The 20,871-nt window shown below is 43.6% G+C and overlaps 1 non-coding gene across 1 annotated transcript; it reads left to right on the forward strand.

The window, feature by feature from the left end:
* The first annotated feature begins 16,998 nt into the window (after positions 1-16,998).
* Positions 16,999-17,070, forward strand: trnaa-agc (transfer RNA alanine (anticodon AGC)). The gene has a single exon. It is a non-coding gene; the product is annotated as a tRNA-Ala (tRNA).
* The last annotated feature ends 3,801 nt before the right edge of the window (positions 17,071-20,871 follow it).

The following is a 20,871-nucleotide window of genomic DNA, read 5'->3' on the forward strand; positions in this document are numbered from 1 at the left end:
CAAAATGATGCTACAGTAATGTATTCGGTTTTCTAAAAACCTCAAAATGATGCTCCAGTGATGCAGTAAGAGTTGCTTAAAACCTTTAAAAATGATGCTGACAGTCATGTAGTGAGAGTTGCTACTATCCTCCAAATGATGCTACAGTGATGTCGTGAGAGTTGCTAAAAATCTCAAAATGATGCTGCAGTGATGTCGTGAGAGTTGCTACTAATCTAAGAAATGATGCTACAGTGATGTGGTGAGAGTTGCTAAAAACCTCAAAATGATGCTACAGTGATGTAATGAGAGTTGCTAAAAACCTAAGAAATGATGCCACAGTGATGGGGTGAGAGTTGCTACTAATCTCAAAATGATGCAAAAGTGATGTAATGAGAGTTGCTACTAACCTAAGAAATGATTCTACAGTGATGTGGTGAGAGTTGCTACTAACCTCAAAATGATGGTGACAGTCATGTAGTGAGACTTGCTGCTAACCTTAAAATGATGCTGACAGTGATGTCGTGAGAGTTTCTTTGAACCTCAAAATGATGCTACAGTGATGTAATGAGAGTTGCGACAAACCTAAGAAATGATGCCACAGTGATGTAGTGATAGTTGCTAAAAACCTCAAAATGAGGCTCCAGTAATGTCGTGAGAGTTGCTACTATCCTCAAAATGATGCTAAAGTTATATGGTGAGAGTTGCTACTATCCTCAAAATGATGCTGAAAGTGATGAAGTGAGAGTTGCTACAAACCTCAAAAGGATGCTGACAGTGATGTAGTGAGAGTTGCTAAAAACCTGAAAATGATGCTACAGTGATGTGGTGCAAGTTGCTACTAATCTCAAAATGACGCGAAAGTAATGTAATGAGAGTTGCTACTTATTTCAAAATGAGGCTCCACTGATGTAATGAGAGTTGCTACTAACCTAAGAAATGATGCTACAGTAATGTAGTGAGAGTTACTACTAAATTAAAAATGATGGTGACAGTCATGTAGTGAGACTTGCTACTAACCTTAAAATGATGCTGACAGTGATGTCGTGAGAGTTTCTACGAACCTCAAAATGATGCTACAGTGATGTAATGAGAGTTGCTACTAACCTAAAAATGAGGCTCCAGTGATGTCGTGAGAGTTGCTACTATCCTCAAAATGATGCTAAAGTAATATAGTGAGAGTTGCTACGAACCTAAAAATGATGCTACAGTGATGTAATGAGAGTTGCTACTAACCTAAGAAATGATGCTACAGTGATGTCGTGAGAGTTGCTACTAACCTAAGAAATGATGCTACAGTGATGTCGTGAGAGTTGCTACTAACCTTAAAATGATGCTACAGTGATGTAATGAGAGTTGCTACTAACCTAAGAAATGATGCTACAGTGATGTCGTGAGAGTTGCTACAAACCTAAAAATGATGCTACAGTGATGTAATGAGAGTTGCTACTAACCTAAGAAATGATGCTACAGTGATGTCGTGAGAGTTGCTACTAACCTTAAAATGATGCTGACAGTGATGTCGTGAGAGTTTCTTCGAACCTCAAAATGATGCTACAGTGATGTAATGAGAGTTGCTAAAAACCTAAGAAATGATGCCACTGTGATGTAGTGATAGTTGCTACTAATCTCAAAATGATGCTAAAGTGATGTTGTGACAGTTGCTATGTACCTAAGAAATGATGCTACAGTGATGTGGTGAGAGTTGTTACCGACCTCAAAATGATGCTAGAGTGATGTGGTGAGAGTTGCTACGAATCTCAAAATTATGCTAAAGTGATGTTGTGAAAGTTGCTATGTACCTAAGAAATGATGCTACAGTGATGTGGTGAGAGTTGTTACCGACCTCAAAATGATGCTAGAGTGATGTCGTGAGAGTTGCTACTAACCTAAAAATGATGCTTACAGTGATGTCGTGAGAGTTGCTACTATCCTCAAAATGATGCTGAAAGTGATGAAGTGAGAGTTGCTACAAACCTCAAAATGATGGTGACAGTCATGTAGTGAGAGTTGCTACGAACCTCAAAATGATGCTACAGTAATGTGGTGAGAGTTGCTTAAAACCTCAAAATGATGCTCCAGTGATGCAGTAAGAGTTGCTTAAAACCTCAAAATGATGCTACAGTGATGTGGTGAGAGTTTCTTAAAATCTCAAAATGATGCGACAGTGATGTGGTGAGAGTTGCTAAAAATCTCAAAATGATGCTAAAGTGATATAGTGAGAGTTGCTACTAACCTAAGAAATGATGCTACAGTGATGTGGTGAGAGTTGCTACGAACCTCAAAATGATGCTACAGTAATGTGGTGAGAGTTGCTACGAACCTCAAAATGATGCTCCAGTGATGTAGTAAGAGTTGCTACGAACCTCAAAATGATGGTGACAGTCATGTAGTGAGACTTGCTACTAACCTTAAAATGATGCTGACAGTGATGTCGTGAGAGTTTCTACGAACCTCAAAATGATGCTACAGTGATGTAATGAGAGTTGCTACTAACCTAAAAATGAGGCTCCAGTGATGTCGTGAGAGTTGCTACTATCCTCAAAATGATGCTAAAGTAATATCGTGAGAGTTGCTACAAACCTAAAAATGATGCTACAGTGATGTAATGAGAGTTGCTACTAACCTAAGAAATGATGCTACAGTGATGTCGTGAGAGTTGCTACTAACCTTAAAATGATGCTGACAGTGATGTCGTGAGAGTTTCTTCGAACCTCAAAATGATGCTACAGTGATGTAATGAGAGTTGCTAAAAACCTAAGAAATGATGCCACTGTGATGTAGTGATAGTTGCTACTAATCTCAAAATGATGCTAAAGTGATGTTGTGACAGTTGCTATGTACCTAAGAAATGATGCTACAGTGATGTGGTGAGAGTTGTTACCGACCTCAAAATGATGCTAGAGTGATGTGGTGAGAGTTGCTACGAATCTCAAAATTATGCTAAAGTGATGTTGTGAAAGTTGCTATGTACCTAAGAAATGATGCTACAGTGATGTGGTGAGAGTTGTTACCGACCTCAAAATGATGCTAGAGTGATGTCGTGAGAGTTGCTACTAACCTAAAAATGATGCTTACAGTGATGTCGTGAGAGTTGCTACTATCCTCAAAATGATGCTGAAAGTGATGAAGTGAGAGTTGCTACGAACCTCAAAATGATGGTGACAGTCATGTAGTGAGAGTTGCTACGAACCTCAAAATGATGCTACAGTAATGTGGTGAGAGTTGCTTAAAACCTCAAAATGATGCTCCAGTGATGCAGTAAGAGTTGCTTAAAACCTCAAAATGATGCTACAGTGATGTGGTGAGAGTTTCTTAAAATCTCAAAATGATGCGACAGTGATGTGGTGAGAGTTGCTAAAAATCTCAAAATGATGCTAAAGTGATATAGTGAGAGTTGCTACTAACCTAAGAAATGATGCTACAGTGATGTGGTGAGAGTTGCTACGAACCTCAAAATGATGCTACAGTAATGTGGTGAGAGTTGCTACGAACCTCAAAATGATGCTCCAGTGATGTAGTAAGAGTTGCTACGAACCTCAAAATGATGCTGACAGTCATGAAGTGAGATTTGCTACTATCCTCAAAATGATGCTACAGTGATGTAGGAAGAGTTGCTAAAAACCTCAAAATGATGCTGCAGTGATGTAGTGAGAGTTGCTACTAATCTAAGAAATGATGGTAAAGTGATGTGGTGAGAGTTGCTTCAAATCTCAAAATGATGCTCCAGTGATGCAGTGAGAGTTGCTTAAAACCTTAATATGATGCCACAGTGATGTGGTGAGAGTTGCTATTAACCTAAAAAATGATGCTACAGTCATGTAGTGAGAGTTGCTAAAAACCTCAAAATGATGCTGACAGTGATGTAATGAGAGTTGCTACTAACCTAAGAAATGATGCCACAGTGATGGGGTGAGAGTTGCTACTAATCTGAAAATGATGCTAAAGTGATGTAATGAGAGTTGCTACTAACCTAAGAAATGATGCTACAGTGATGTGGTGAGAGTTGCTACTAACCTCAAAATGATGGTGACAGTCATGTAGTGAGACTTGCTGCTAACCTTAAAATGATGCTGACAGTGATGTCGTGAGAGTTTCTTTGAACCTCAAAATGATGCTACAGTGATGTCATGAGAGTTGCGACAAACCTAAGAAATGATGCCACAGTGATGTAGTGATAGTTGCTAAAAACCTCAAAATGAGGCTCCAGTAATGTCGTGAGAGTTGCTACTATCCTCAAAATGATGCTAAAGTTATATGGTGAGAGTTGCTACTAATCTCAAAATGATGCTGAAAGTGATGTCGTGAGAGTTTCTACGAACCTCAAAATGATGCTACAGTGATGTAATGAGAGTTGCTACAAACCTAAGAAATGATGCTACAGTGATGTGGTGAGAGTTGCTACTAATCTCAAAATGATGCAAAAGTGATGTTGTGAAAGTCGCTATGTACCTAAGAAATGATGCTCCAGTGATGTGGTGAGAGTTGTTACCGACCTCAAAATGATGCTAGAGTGATGTCGTGAGAGTTGCTACTATCCTCCAAATGATGCGACAGTAATGTGGTAAGAGTTGCTAAAAAACTCAAAATGATGCTAAAGTGATGTGGTGAGAGTTGAAAAAAAAAATCAAAATGATGCTGTCAGTAATGTAGTGAGAGTTGCTACGACCCTCAAAATGATGCTACAGTGATATAGTGAGAGTTGCTAAAAACCTCAAAATGATGCTACAGTGATACAGTGAGAGTTGCTACTCATCTAAGAAATGATGCTAAAGTGATGTAGTGAGAGTTGCTTCAAATCTCAAAATGATGCTACAGTGATGTAGTGAGAGTTGCTTAAAATCTCAAATGATGCTACAGTGATGTAGTGAGAGTTGCTACGGACCTCAAAATGATGCTCCAGTGATGCAGTAAGAGTTGCTTAAAACCTCAAAATGATGCTGACAGTAATGTAGTGAGAGTTGTTAAGAACCTCAAAATGATGCTACAGTGATATGGTGAGAGTTGATAGTAATTTCAAAATCATGCCAAAGTGATGTAATGAGAGTTGCTACTTACTTAAGAAATGATGCTACAGATATGTGGTGAGAGTTGCTACGAACCTCAAAATGATGCTAAAGTAATGTGGTGAGAGTTGCTACGAACCTCAAAATGATTCTACAGTGATGTTGTGAGAGTTGCTACGATCCTCAAAATGATGCTACAGTAATGTATTAGGTTGCTAAAAACCTCAAAATGATGCTCCAGTGATGCAGTAAGAGTTGCTTAAAACCTTTAAAAATGATGCTGACAGTCATGTCGTGAGAGTTGCTACTATCCTCCAAATGATGCTACAGTGATGTCGTGAGAGTTGCTAAAAACCTCAAAATGATGCTGCAGTGATGTAGTGACAGTTGCTACTAATCTCAAAATGATGCTGCAGTGATGTAGTGACAGTTGCTTCTAATCTCAGAAATGATGCTAAAGTGATGTGGTGAGAGTTGCTAAAAATCTCAAAATGATGCTCCAGTGATGCAGTGAGAGTTGCTTAAAACCTTAAAATGATTCTGACAGTGATGTAATGAGAGTTGCTACTAACCTAAGAAATGATGCCACAGTGATGGGGTGAGAGTTGCTACTAATCTCAAAATTATGCTAAAGTGATGTAATGAGAGTTGCTACTAACCTAAGAAATGATTCTACAGTGATGTGGTGAGAGTTGCTACTAACCTCAAAATGATGGTGACAGTCATGTAGTGAGACTTGCTGCTAACCTTAAAATGATGCTGACAGTGATGTCGTGAGAGTTTCTTTGAACCTCAAAATGATGCTACAGTGATGTAATGAGAGTTGCGACAAACCTAAGAAATGATGCCACAGTGATGTAGTGATAGTTGCTAAAAACCTCAAAATGAGGCTCCAGTAATGTCGTGAGAGTTGCTACTATCCTCAAAATGATGCTAAAGTTATATGGTGAGAGTTGCTACTAATCTCAAAATGATGCTGAAAGTGATGTCGTGAGAGTTTCTACGAACCTCAAAATGATGCTACAGTGATGTCGTGAGAGTTGCTCCTAACCTAAAAATGATGCTTACAGTGATGTCGTTAGAGTTGCTACTATCCTCCAAAATGATGCTTCAGTAATGTAGTGAGAGTTGCTACTATCCTCAAAATGATGCTGAAAGTGATGAAGTGAGAGTTGCTACAAACCTCAAAAGGATGCTGACAGTGATATAGTGAGAGTTGCTAAAAACCTGAAAATGATGCTACAGTGATGTGGTGCAAGTTGCTACTAATCTCAAAATGATGCTACAGTAATGTAATGAGAGTTGCTACTTATTTCAAAATGAGGCTCCACTGATGTAATGAGAGTTGCTACTAACCTAAGAAGTGATGCTACAGTAATGTAGTGAGAGTTACTACTAAATTAAAAATAATGGTGACAGTCATGTAGTGAGACTTGCTCCTAACCTTAAAATGATGCTGACAGTGATGTCGTGAGAGTTTCTACGAACCTCAAAATGATGCTACAGTGATGTAATGAGAGTTGCTAGTAACCTAAAAATGAGGCTCCAGTGATGTCGTGAGAGTTGCTACTATCCTCAAAATGATGCTAAAGTAATATAGTGAGAGTTGCTACGAACCTAAAAATGATGCTACAGTGATGTAATGAGAGTTGCTACTAACCTAAGAAATGATGCTACAGTGATGTCGTGAGAGTTGCTACTAACCTGAAAATGATGGTGACCGTCATGTAGTGAGAGTTGCTAAAAACCTCAAAAGGATACTGACAGTAATGTAGTATCCTTGCTAAAAACCTGAAAATGATGCTGACAGTGATGTAATGAGAGTTGCTATGAACCTAAGAAATGATGCTACAGTGATGTGGTGAGAGTTGCTACTATCCTCCAAATGATGCTAACAGTCATGTGAGCTTCATCAAGACCCAGGCCTCTATTTGTGGTCATGCATCATTGTTGCTGACCAATGGTCCAACTTCATCAGTCAGTCAGTCAGAGACATTAGCATTTGTCGGCCTGGCCTGCTGCCAAAGACTAACACTGCTTTAGTTGATTTACCTGTGCAGCCATGTCACACTCCTCTCGGCCACCTCCAAGGTCAGACGTCAGGTTAAACCAGCCAATGGCGGAAGAATCACTCTCAGAATCTGAAGCGCTCGTAGCTGCAGGGTTTTTCCACACAGCTTCTGTTGAGAGACAAAGTCCATCACTTGATTAAATCTCACCAACAGAAATGTGCAGTTTTCCACTCAGGACAGCTGCTGCATGCTGCTGTTTGTAAAAAGAAGGTCCAGTGGATCCGTTCAGTTCTACATTATTCAGCAGAGAGATGTCACCATTGAATAATGACCATATTTCCTAAAATTATAGCTCAACCACAGAGGGACCAGGCTACTAGAATGACCTCTGTTTACTAGAAGTGCTTCTCCTATGGTGGTGAACTCCTCAGCTGTCAGTGGAGTCAAATCTGTCTTAGAGAGGCCAGAGGTTCCCACACTGGTTCCCTCTCATCATGCAGCCCTGACAGCTGTGTGTGCTGTTCCAGCGTGTTGGCACCTCACTGATGAGTTTCAGGGTTGGCCCTCCCATCTGTTGCTGCACCTGAGCCAGCTTCTCCTTGGCTGTAGTGCTGATCTGAAGGATGTGACAGTGTTCCTGGCTTTGTGTCTGATGATGGAAGTGGGGATCTGATCACAGGATTTTCTGACTCCTAGATTCAGACGATGTGCAGTGCAGACTGAGTGGTGAATTTGGAGCTGTCTAGTGGATGCTGTCATGTTTGGTGCTGCGTCGCTCACAAGACACTTGACTTTGTTGGTGATGGCCCAGTCCTCCATCAGGCCTCTTTGGACTGGGGCCAAACTGTCAGCAGGGTGACTTTGTGGAAAGTCTTGCACTCCCAACACATTCATTCTCACTAATGCAGTGACAGGTCAGAGCCAAGGGAGCCTCCATGTCCACAGATGTCCACATGGCAGCTGGACTTCCTTTTTCACTCCTTCCCGTTCCTCCTGGTACTTTTTGGCCACCGTTTGTTTGATGGTCTGAAAATGACACCCAGAGTAAATCAATACATTGAAATTAGAGATGAAATAAACTGGAGATATCAACGACTGCTTTAGATCATTTCCACACAAACCTTTCTGGTTGGCAAACATATGAGGCTCAAGGACCTGAACCAGTTCTCTGAACCCTTCCCTCTCAACAGTGCTGAGGGGCTGGCAGTCCTTCAGGATGAAATTCAGCAGAGCCTCATCCAGCATCTGCTTCCTGGAAGCTGGATGGTTAAAGATGAAGGAGAGAAGAAATGAAGAGGAATTAATGATCAATGAAGCAACTGTGAGTCAGTTGGAGAGTGGCTGTATACCTGAGTTCATCCTGGTGGATCTGGGACTTCATTCTCATGCCTGGCCCCATCATGCCTCAGCACTGAAGAGGTGCTTTTGTTGAGATGAGACGCTTCTGTCCAACAAATGCCACATTCAACCTGCAGAAAAGAACATGAGTACTCAGCTAAAAGTTCCTTTCTTCATGGTGACTGGTGTTTCTTAGTCTTAGACCACCAGGTTTCCAATGAGGTGTATCGGATACGTTGTTGTGTGCCGCTGAAATCCGTCCAATTCCGGCGTTGTTTCCTCATGAAATATGTTTGCCTTAAAGCTCATTAAAGTGTTGAACCACAATATCGTTCACCATAACTTAGTCAACTTCAAGATAACCTACTTCTACATTCCAGTCCCGGCTGCTCCTGTTCTGCTGCAGTCCAGAAAACAACAACCCGATACAATTGGCGCTCCTTCCCACAGCTCCGGCCCGGATCCGCATGGTTCCGCTGACTGACTGTGAGACGCGCTCCCTCCAGAGTGGCACAGCCCGATGGGGGTCCTTATCTGGCACGGGGGCGTAAAACAGGTGCGACTGGAAAGCCTGGTTTATTCTGCGTCGAGGGAACGCGTTGCTCTGCAATTCACCGCCAAGCCGCTAGGGGGTGTGGCTTTGTCTTTGTATTGTTTACGGGGCTCTTGTCGGATTCCTTGGTTTTCTTCCGGTCACAGACAACAATTGTTGGCCATTTGTCAGTCTTTGTAGTGCCGCCAATAATCCTTTCTTCGGCTTGGTCCATTTTTTCTTGACGCTTTCACCACAGAAACTTTGAAAATGGCGGTGTTGTTGTGCTGCGACTGAACCGGAAATGACGTTCTGAGCGGACCAATTACAGTCCTCGACGTTGACGTCACCACGCGTTTACGCGACACGGAGGCAGGATTTTGTTGGGGTTTGCGTCGACGCGACGCAGAAGCATAAATCAGGCTTTCGTGGTTTAGAATCTCACGCCAAGCCGGAGAACCAGGTCTTGAATCAGTCACGTGGTCACTGCCGGTCGGCGAGGCTTTGGACGTCACTAAATACGTCATCGATAACCGTTTTTCAAAACGAAATCCTGGATCACTCCACTCATCACTACCGCTGCTACCAGGTTAGCGAGTCTGGAGTGGCACAGAGAACATAGCTTGGACTCTGCTCGTTTTGAAGAAGAAGAAGAAGAAAAGAAGCGGAAGGCCTCGGTCTTTGTCTCCTGAAGGCTGAGTGGCGCCGGTAGAACCTCAACATGTGCGCCACGCAGCTGCTGCGGGTGTCGGTCCAGGAGCGGATCCTCGCCGCCGCTGAAGACTTCCTGCTGCAGCTGGGAGAAGGAGACTCAGCGGCTGGAGTCCCGGTGCTGAGAGCGCTGCTCACCGAGCGGCTGGCGGCGGCCGCGGAGCAGATCGTGGCTCTGCTGGAGGAAACCGTGGCGGAGTACGAGCGGGAGAACCACCGGCAGAGGTTGCTGCTCGATGCCGTGCTGAAGCCCCGAGTCAGGCTGGACAGAGCAGGTGAGTCCCCCCACACTGACCAGGAGAACCGAGAGACCGCAGTCCTGCCAGCAAGTGTCTCCGGTCTGGTTGTGTCCGTAATCCGGGTCATTGTGCTCAGACCGTCTGAGCAGGAGTGGAACAACGTAGAAGTGTTTCGTAGTTGACGGCTATTCGGTGTTGGTGGAGCCTTAAAACCTCACCTGGCTCGGGACACGCTGGGCGCCATCTTGGCTGCTTCCTGACCAACAAGTAGATGGCGCTGTTTGGTTTCCAGGCTGCGTCCTTCCCGCCGTAGTTCTACTGCTTTTTGTATTTGTTTGGAAGAAAAAAACAAAACTAAGAAACACGGAGAAACATCTCATAGGTTACATGTTACAAATTTTGTCCCAGCCAGAGTTTTCCTCAATTACTGGAAAGGAAAGGGACATTTCCTGATTATTTTTAATAAACTAATCTTCGACCTTGGCTGACTGCATGTTGCTGTGTTTGGGTGGACTGACATGTTTAGCATCAGTACAGGTTCCCTCTGGTTCTAGGGACTGAACTCTCATTCTCCTACAGGGTCTCATTCTAGAAATGAACATTCTGACTAGCAGATGTGATCATGAATGGACAAAACCATTCAGCAGAGGGGACCTATGACCTTTGACCTGGGTGACACAACGTTGATCCAAGCATCTGAAGCCAGCGTTTCTGTTCCCAGTTTGCTGACTGGTCCTCAGTCGCAGGACGTCTCTTTTCATTGAGTTGATTTCTGTTTCTGTCTGTTGCTCCGCTGTTTCAGAGTCAAATGAAGAGATTTCTGATGTTGCTGTTTGTGTCCTGCAGATGTGGAGCAGCTGCTGGTGATTAAAGAAGAGGTTCCCCCTGAGCTGCAGGACCCAGAGCCCCCCCACATTAAAGAGGAGTGGGAGGAGCTGTGGACCAGTGAGGAGGGAGGGCAGCTTCAAGGGCAGGAGGAGGCTGATATCACCACGTTCCCCTTCACTCTGGTTCCTGTGAAGAGTGAAGGGGACGAAGAGAAACCTCAGTTCCCACATCTTCATCAGAGTCTAACTGAGGAGAACTTGAAAGAAGAGTCTCTGAGCAGCAACCCAATTCATCCTCTGAAAACAGAAGCTGATGGAGAAGAGTGTGGAGGACCAGAACCTGAACCAGAACCAGCCAGCAAGGTAGATCCAGATCCACTTGTACAACCCCAGACTGAAGACCAGATGTCAGACTCTTCTGAAGCTGAGACTGAAGTCAGTGAGGATGATTGGGTCAGACCTGATAACACGGCCACTTCTGAGCACAAGGAACCCTTTGGCTCAAGGAGGAATATGCTTCAGAAATTGAGCCCAGGACAGGAAGCGAGTCATTGCAGCTCAAAAGAACAAAAACTAAAGACTGGAAGAGAATCAGAGATCATCAGGAACGTGACCTTTGGTCCTTCTGAATCTGAGACAGAAGTCAGTGAGGATGAGCGTCCCTTTAGGTGCTCAAAGTGCAGTAAAGGTTTTAGTTACAGAAGGAATTTGGATGTACACATGAAAACACACACTGGAGAAAAACCATACCCCTGCTCAGTTTGCGGCACAGGGTTTTCAGAAAATGGATATCTAAAAAGACACATGAAGAGAACACATACTGGAGAGAAACCATTCCCATGCTCAGTTTGTGGCACCACATTTGCAGAAAAGTCAAGTGTGAAAAGACACATTAGGAGAGCCAATACTGGAGAGAAACCATTCCCATGCGCAGTTTGCAGCACAAGATTTTCAGAAAGGGATTGTCTGAAAAGACACATTAGGAGAGCCCATACTGGAGAGAAACCATTCCCCTGCTCAGTTTGCGGCACAAGATTTTCAGAAAGGGGTTGTCTGAATAGACATATGAGAAGACATACTGGAGAGAAACCATTCGGCTGCTCAGTGTGTGGCAAAACATTCTCAGAACAGGGACATCTGAAAAGGCACCTGAACGTGCACACTGGGGAGAAACCATTTCCCTGTGCACTTTGTGGCAAAAGATTCTCACAAAAGGGAAATCTGGGAAAGCACATGAAAACGCACACTGGGGAGAAACCATTCCCCTGTGCATTTTGTTGCAAAAGATTTTCAGAAAAAGGATGTCTGAAAAGACACATGAGGAGAACACACACTTGAGAGACATTTGTCTTGCTGAATTAGTTGCAAAAACTTCCTAGATGAGGAAAACATGAAACAACACAACAGAAAAATGTCCTTTGTCCATTCTGTGTTGGTGTGACTCAAACTGAGTAGATAATGCAATTTATCATGGTCGTTCAGACCCAACTTGGAGGTTCTGGTTTTAGAAAGCGTTTTTCAGATAATGCAGCAGGAAATGAACTCAGTTAACCTGACATAATGGAGCCATCATTGGATATGACGGTGAGAGGGCTGATCTTATTTTCTCTGAGGTCACCATGGAAAGATCCACCTGGTACCACTTACTGATCTTTATATTGACGTATTGATCACTGATCAAACACTGAATTATCTTTGAGTGTCTTCAGACTATCTTACATGAGTGTATGTTATTGTTACGATGGTTTCTCTTCCTGGTTCCTGTCAATACATGTGCAGCTGTCAAGTCTTTAATCACTTGTTGGTGCAGCCTGATAATAAAGAATTACAAAAGTCCAGCCTAGATGGAACTCATACATGGAGTTTTAGACAACTGCTGGCCTTCATCCAGCTTTATTGATAAATATAATTGAGTATCATCTGTGTAACAATGGAAATTTATGGACTGTTTCCCAATAATATGACCTAAAGGAAGCATACATAAAGTGAAGAGTATTGGCCCCAGCACTGAACCTTGAGGAACACCGTGTTTAACTTTGGTTTGTATAGAAGATTTATCATGAATGTCTACAAACTGAAATCAACCTGATGAACACGATTGAAACCACTTTAATGTTCCCTGAATGCACAGTTTAATCGTAATAATGGTACACTTCAGAATTAACGACAGCACATATACATTTGTTGTGTATGTACGCTGAACTTGAACAGTCCGTTGTCCCAATGGAGGCAAGTGAGAGTGAGGCCTGCAGCCAGACTACAAGGTCGGTGCTGCCACCCCAAGGGAGGTGGAGAGGGCAGAGGCAGGGGTCAGGAACACACGGGGGAAGGGGAGGGGAGGATAGTACGCGCCATTTACGTCACCAAGGCAGAAGGAGTTCTCCTGGAGGATAAACAATGGGGCAGCCGATAAGGAAGCTGTGGGTTTGGGCGGAGGAGCACACATTCCAATCTGTCTTCTCTTTCAGTCCAATCCAAATTGTAAAGTTAAATTTCTGGGCTTCAACATCACTCTCCTCTTTGCAGAGCGGCCAACTGCTCCGAGATGGTTTCCATCCTGGGTTTCAGTTCAAGAGTCTGTTGTTGCCCCGCTCTGCCAACCTCAGTCATTGCGTTGTCAATGACTGAGGTTGTGTGAGCTGCACATCACATCAAGTGTTGATGCCCACACAAGGGTGTCTTTTTAAAAAGAGGAATATTACGCCTCCATTTCACACAGACGAGACGGCAAATTTGGCACATTTTCTGTCTAAAAAGGGCTGGAGAGAGATGGAGGTGAGGGAGGAGAGGAGACAGAGAGGTGGGGAAGAGAAGAGAGAGAGACCAGACATTATGTTTGCTGCTCCATTTTGATTGTTGCTCTCCAGCTTCAGCTCAATAAAAACCTCTTCATCACATCAGTCCCATGTGGAGCTGCGTTGTTCCAACAACACTGAGCTCTCAGCTCATAGCAGTTCTACAATAAAGGTTCCAACACAACGTTCCATTGATCCATGAACAAAGCAGGCAGTGAGACCATGATGATGTCACATCTGTCCACTGTCCAGATGTCAGAGCTGAAAATGATAGGATGCCATGTTCCCTTCAACAACAGTCCAGCAGAAAGCCACCATGAAGACCTGAGGAGGAGCAAGGCAGCTCACCACAGTCAGGAACTCCCAGTCACCTCAACAAGATTTCTGTCCACTCACGTTCAACCAGACCAGCAGATCACCTGCATCCCCACTGCCTCACCACCAGAGGGTAGTAGAACATCAACTATAGAGGCTCCCACTGAGGAATGAACACCACCACCAGCAGACGGCTCTCCCTCCCTGACAGCATTTAAAGGAGATGAATGATGGATCATCAAACTCCACCATTAACTGTTCCTCAGGGCCGCTCCCTCTGCTCTGACTCTCTTTGATTGTTTGTCTTTGTTTTATTCAATCAAGTTGTTCCTCCTCTCTCTCTTCTTGCTGCTCTACCCCACCCCCCATGTGATGTCTACTACCTCCTCCTCCTTGATGACACTCATTGTGAGGTCTCTTCATCAGCCCTCCTCTGCTTTCTGAGCCACAAACAGTTTTTCTGAGTCGCTAAAACCCCGAACTCCATCTTGAACCCAGACTCTCAGAAGCCTGACCACATTTACTGAACTGGTCCCTCTTTGGTGAAACCATCACCACGTTTCTGAAGGCTCTGAATGTCCTGATGCTGATGTCATTCTGCTTCCTCTGACACAGGCAGGTTTGGTCCGTTCTGGCACTGTGACATCAAAGACTAAATTCTGAGATCAAGAAGAACATTTACAAAACATGAACAAAACTTGATGACAGAATTCTTTGTCCTCCTCCATCACAGCGATGCCATCGATGGTCCGTTACTGTTGCAGTGCAGTAACATCATGAGTTGTGTCAAACCATCTCTGTCAGCTCTGCGAGTGTCTGGAGTGACGTCTCCAAGGACACTTGCTGCCAGGACTACAGAGTAAACATCAACATCTGTTTGCATCTGGCTTCAACTGTACTTTTCCTCTAGGTTCAACTTTGCTAGGTTACAGTGACTTGTGTACAGAGTAGTGACTTGATCAGCTGGTGGTGATGATGTAGCTTTAGGATGCTAACACAGTTGTTACTCAGGGCACCGCTGGTTGTGATTTAGAGTCCAATGAGAAACGCTCAGTCTCAGGTTCCAGCTTGTCAGTGAGTTCTTTGAGGGTCAGAGGCTTACATACAAATATAAAAACCAGTTGAAACACTTCCTGGAATTTTAAGAGGATTGAATACAAACAAGGAAGCACGTAAGACAGAGGAATAATACCAGTAAAGCAATGAAGGCACATGGAGGATCAGACATGAATCATAAGATTTATCTGAGACTCAAGTGGACGGCAAAGGTAGCAGGTGAGAAGGTGTTCAGGATGAAGGGTCAGTGACCTCCAAACAAAGAAAACTCCTGAATGGAGGTTGAGCAGAGTCTGAGGAGTCAGGTGGAGCTGGCAGTGAGACAGGAGTTGAGGCCTGAACAGATGCAGCACTGGTCTTTGTTACTGTGACAGCACGACAACCAACAGGACCTGCTCACGTTCTCAGCTGGATTGTTCTCATCAATGTACGGAACCTCTCCAATGACCTGGTGGGGGGACGGCCTACCAAGCCTCCATCTCAACGACCGTGGCTCCCACTGGGATCCGCGATGCTCTTCTCAGGCACAAGGTGGTTTCTCTCCACTGGTCAGGATGGAGATTCAACGCTCACGGGAGGTCAACAGTATTGTGACCGTGAAAAGGGGGAGAGGAGAAGTTCTGTTTAAAGTTAAAGAACAAAGAAACAAAAAAGTAAGCAGAAGAGAAAGAAAAGGGGAGAGACGGACCAGCAGCTGGAGGAGCTCACGGAAAAATAAGAAGCGCTGAAGAGCCTGAACCCAACCCAACTGTAACGGATGGTGTCGTGACTATTATAATAAACTGGTCCGCCGTGGGGGTGACCTTTGACCTGTGTGGGGCTGCTGGCCAATCAGCACCCTTTGCCGTCCTCAGTACTTCTCAGATATTCCTGTATTAAACGGGTCAACAGAGGGCAGTCATGCATCCCTCAGATCCTCCAGAGCAGGGGTTTTCAGTTAAAATTCTCCTGGGTCCAGTTGTCAAACCTCTTCAAGCTTGGGTCTGGAGGCCTAGCACAGTTTTTCATGACTGCTGATTTCAGTGATAGGCCCACGCCTGCATGTTAGCCAGCAGTCGAGCTGTGCTTTATGATCCAGGGGCATCTTTAGCCGATGGAGGTAGACTTTAAGGCTGTTGTATCAGTGTCTGTTTGGTCAACAATGAACTTTCAGATCGAATGAAGTCGCCGGCATTTCAATAATAGTTCAGTCGTATTTATTGTCTGCTTTTTTTCCACATTAACCTTAAACCTATTGTCCAGCAGGGGGCAACATAAAGAAAAGAATGAAATGAAAATGGATTCAAAAATACTCAGAATTTACTGGCATTTGACTGCACGTATATGACTATGTGAGTGTGTGAGTGTGTGTGTGTGTGTGTGTTTTGAAGGAGACTTCTTGTCTCCATTTTTGTTGTCACTCTTCTCAATTTTCAGTTTCACTCATTAAAATGAAGCAGCTTTGACGTGTGTACTTCTCTTGTGCATCAACAACTTTGGTCTTTAAGCTCCTGACAAACACACCACACGTCACTCACTCTATAGATTAAATCTGCTGATAACACAAAACACGTGACCTTGTGACCCTGCATGACGTTTTGCTCCAACTTTCCAGAACTAATAGGAGGAACAGCATGGATCGTTCTGAGCAAGAACTCTGACATCACCATCGTCATGAACAAGAAGGCAGTAGGACTCAACTTCAACAAATCTGAAATGTCCCCTTAAGCTCCTGCTACTTTGAACTGATGCCTAAACCTTCAGTTTCCATGCATCACTCAGAACCTCTCACAACCCCAGAAGAACAAGCAAAGGTTTGGAGCAGTAAAGCCTTCAATAATGACATCATCATGTTTGAGGGTTTTCTTCCCTCAAACTGTTTCTACCAACACGACAGAATCCTGGAAATATTTCAGGTGTTGACCTCCCAGCAGCCTGAAGGTCAACCTGCATTATCTGTTATGTTGCTGAGCAGAGGAAGGAGCTCAATGGTAGAGCGCTAGCTTAGCATGTGAGAGGTGGTGGGATCGGTGCCCTCGTTCTCCAGAAGACTTCAGCTTGTTCTGTTGTTGAGCTCTGATGAAACCACTGACTTTGAACCACACACAAAGTGAAGGAGAGACTTAAGATTGATGGCACCTGAGGAACTTCTAGGTTTCCTAAAATCCACTGGAAATTCATTCACCAGTTAAACAGTGACTCTACCAGAGGGGGTGTAGCTCAGTGGTAGAGCGCATGCTGAGCATGTGTGAGGCCCTGGGTTCAATCCCCGGTATCTCCAGCTGGTCCTTTGTAACCTTCATCTTGTCAGCTAAAGTGATCCTTAAATGTGACAACAGTCGATTCACTATCAGAAGACATCTTCTCCATGTTCAAGGTGGGCGAACTTTCCACAAATATTCAAAATTACTTTTGAAAATGAAAACATAGATCAAACCTGCCCTGTCAATCACCCACAATGGGCGGATCGTCCCACTCCCTATCAGGTTCCCCACTCCGCGACCCAGGAGGCTCCCTCTCCCTATCAGGACTAGAAATCCATTGGGGTCTCCCTGCTCAGGTAGGAGTCCTGCCCACAACGTTAAGCTGTTGATGTTCTAGAGGAGACAACATCTGATCTTTGTTAGATCCACCAGTCAAAGGTTTTCTTTAAAGGCTGTAGCAGCTGAGAATGAGGGATTAATAACCATCTTAGTGAGAACATTTTGAAACATGATGACATTTTATTGACTTGTAGCACTGCAAAAATCATCCCCCCTCCAAAAACCCTCTTCTCCAACTCTGTACTCAAGTTGTCTCCTCATCAGGCACCACAGGATCCAGGATGTTCAGTCAAAAAATCATTAGTGATTTCAAAAATGGCCATCAGACACAAAATAAGACTTCAAACAGGTTTACAACTTTATTTGATGTTGACACATTTTGTCCATTTTGCCTCCACACTGTCCTTCATCACAGCATTTAACATCAGGACTGCTCCCAGATCAGCTCCATGACCTCATCCCTGCACCAGAGTACCGCCCAAGTTCATCAAGGATGGCCAACATGAGCAGGTCTAGATTCACCTCCATCTTTGGAGGCTGTTGAATTTCCTCCTGAGGACCGTCAGGCTGTTTCCTTACTTTGCTGTGACCCAACAGCAGACAGCAACAAGGACTATGGTGCACTTGGTAAAACCACCATCTGGAGTCTGGACCAAGATGCTGATGTGATCCTTTGATGAGTTTAGAATCAGTCAGAGATCAAAGACTGAAGCAGGAGATCAATGCTCAGAACCCAGAGATCAAACACAGAATTCCGACATCAAACACAGAATTCAGAGATCAGAGACAGAATTCAACGATCAATCAATTTGAGGAACCAGCGTCTCATGTGAAGATGCTTCTGAACTCATGAAGTGAAATCCTACCATATAGACATGAATGAGTCCAACTGGGACTGGCGACCTGTCCAGGGTGTACCCCGCCTCTTGCCCGTAGATGCTGGGATAGGCTCCAGCCCCCCCGCGACCCTTAATAGTAAGGAATAAGCGGAAGATGACGATGGACGATGGATGGAGTCCAACTGGACCTGAACAGGAGAGAAATAAAGGAGTTGTTATGTAATTGTTATTTATTTCCAGGCCAGGTGAGGGTTGGATTTTGTTCGTTCATGTTGAAGTGAACTGACAGTGGGACTGTGGACCTGGGCTGAAGTCCAGCTCACTGCTGGTTTAATAAAACCACCTGATTGTTTTTCCTATCAGCTCTGATCTGATGGAAGAAACAAAAAGCCAAACTTCATTCGTCCGTGTCCAAACTCCAAGTCTGTTGATGTACAGCACTCCAGTTATTTGTTTCTTTCCAGACAGAAGCAGGTTGGTGGAGGAATAAAACCTCAACAGTGAACAAACAGCAATGAGAGAAGTGAATCCTGCACTCAGAGAAGTTGTGTCTGCACTCGCCAACCAGGAAACGCGTCTATCTTCTGTGTGACTGAGGCAGCTGCTCAGAGCTGCGTTTCTCAGCTGTGTGGGGGCGGGACTCTGTGTGTGATTGACAGGTCAACTGTCTGCCAGACAATGTTGTGGGACACAGACACAAAATGCGAGGTGCCATTCCCATTCTGGGTCAATCAGCTCTGGGACCGTTTTGTCTTTTGAATGCGGGTAGCAGCTTGTAAAAATGCCCCGGCTCAACCACCAGACCTCTGTGTACACTGTCAAGAAAAAAAACTAGAAAAAAAACAGTAAAAAGTCTGGCAGCAGAGTTTCCAGACGAATACCGTCAAATTACAGTGATGAACTGTTCCACAAAATTACATGGAATAAACTGTAAAAATACACAGCAGGTTTCACAGTCCCAACTCATTAAATTACAGTCCATTTAGTGTTGATAAATGTGCATTCAACTGCAGGAAAACAGGCCCATCATGGAAAAACACATGAAGAACAAGGACCTTTCAGGTTCTTCTCTAAGTTCAGGGCTCTTACTGGTTCATTTATGAAACAAACCAGTCTATGAGCAGGAATTTCCCATTAAAAAGTTTATTTGACAGTGGAAAAGCAAGCATAGTCCATCAAAATAGCCAAGTTTAAGGTCAATCACTGTCAATTGAAGCTATTTAGTTGTTACTTTATGAAACTGAGCCAACTTTCTACAGTGATTTCCTGTTAGATTCTGGTTTCTCCAAGTATAAAAACTATAACAATGTATAAACACAGAATCTGTACTTTGAACAATAGAGAATTTCTGCATATTTACAGTATCAGTCCATCACTTTAGAGGATTGGAATGTAAAATAATCATTGGACAATGGAAATCATTTATCCTTTAACGAAACAACTTCAGTGCAGAGTTGATAACTGCACTTCAAACTTTGAACTGGTGTCCACAACAATGTGGAATTTGAGGAGGCCACAGCCACCAAATTTCCCAGAGTTCTTGACCATTTGCAGTCTCTTCCCTTGGAGAAGTCAAGTGGAACTACAAGACAAGGAGCAGAAATCAAAGCTGCTGGTGGACCACGTGGTGCTGTGTTGATGCTACTTTCCCACTCAAAGGGGATCGTGCAGGAATGTTCCACACGGTTGACCAAACTTCCATTGCAGAAGAGATTCAGGCAGTTCCACCCACGCCATGCATCCTTGTATGCTGTAAGTGTGAGGCAATACAATACAGTATGTTTCAGTGACATACATTTAGACAGAAGACCTGGGTTATTGGGTGATGTTTATTGACATGCCAATTGGATTGTGGTGCCAATATGGCTGACTTGGTCGGTGGAAATCTTATCATCAATAAACAAAGTACACACAAATGTTCAAATTACTTTTCTAGACTTTAGTCCCCAAAGGAATTTCAGGCACCTGAAAGTGACTTTCTTAAATCTGTGTGTGTGTGTACAGTACATGTCCCCAAAATGGACAATAAAATTATTGGTCCCCAATCTCAAGGATAAAATGATGCAACAGTGATGTAGGAAGAGTTGCTACAAACCTCAAAATGATGCTCCAGTGATGTGGTGAGAGTTGCTACAAACCTCAAAATGATGCTGTCAATAATACAGTAAGACTTGCAACTAAGATCAAAATGATGCTAAAGTGATGTAATGAGAGTTTCTTCTCAACTAAGAAATGATGCTCCAGTGATGTAGTGAGAGTTGCTAAAGACCTCAAAAAGATGCTACAGTCATGTAGTGAGAGTTGCGACTAACCTCAAAATGATGCTTATAGTGATGTCGTGAGAGTTTCTAAAAACCTCCAGATGATGCTCCAGTGATGTAGTGAGTAAAACCTCAAAATGATGCTACAGAGATGGAGTGAGAGTTGCTAAAAATCTCAAAATGATGCTACAGTGATGTAGTGAGAGTTGCGACTAACCTCAAAATGATGCTTATAGTGATGTCGTGAGAGTTGCTATTAAACTAAAAATGATGCTAAAGTGATGTAATGAGGGTTGCTAAAAACCTCAAAATGATGCTCCAGTGATGTAGTGAGCTGCTTAAAACCTCAAAATGATGCTACAGTGATGTAATGAGAGTTGCTATGAACCTAAGAAATGATGCGACAGTGATGTGGTGAGAGTTGCTACTAATCTCAAAA

This window comes from Aulostomus chinensis, chromosome 1, assembly GCF_037954235.1.
Source record: "Aulostomus chinensis isolate RoL2024-O1b breed Wild chromosome 1, RoL_Achi_v1.0, whole genome shotgun sequence".
In the NCBI taxonomy this organism is placed as follows: domain Eukaryota; kingdom Metazoa; phylum Chordata; class Actinopteri; order Syngnathiformes; family Aulostomidae; genus Aulostomus; species Aulostomus chinensis.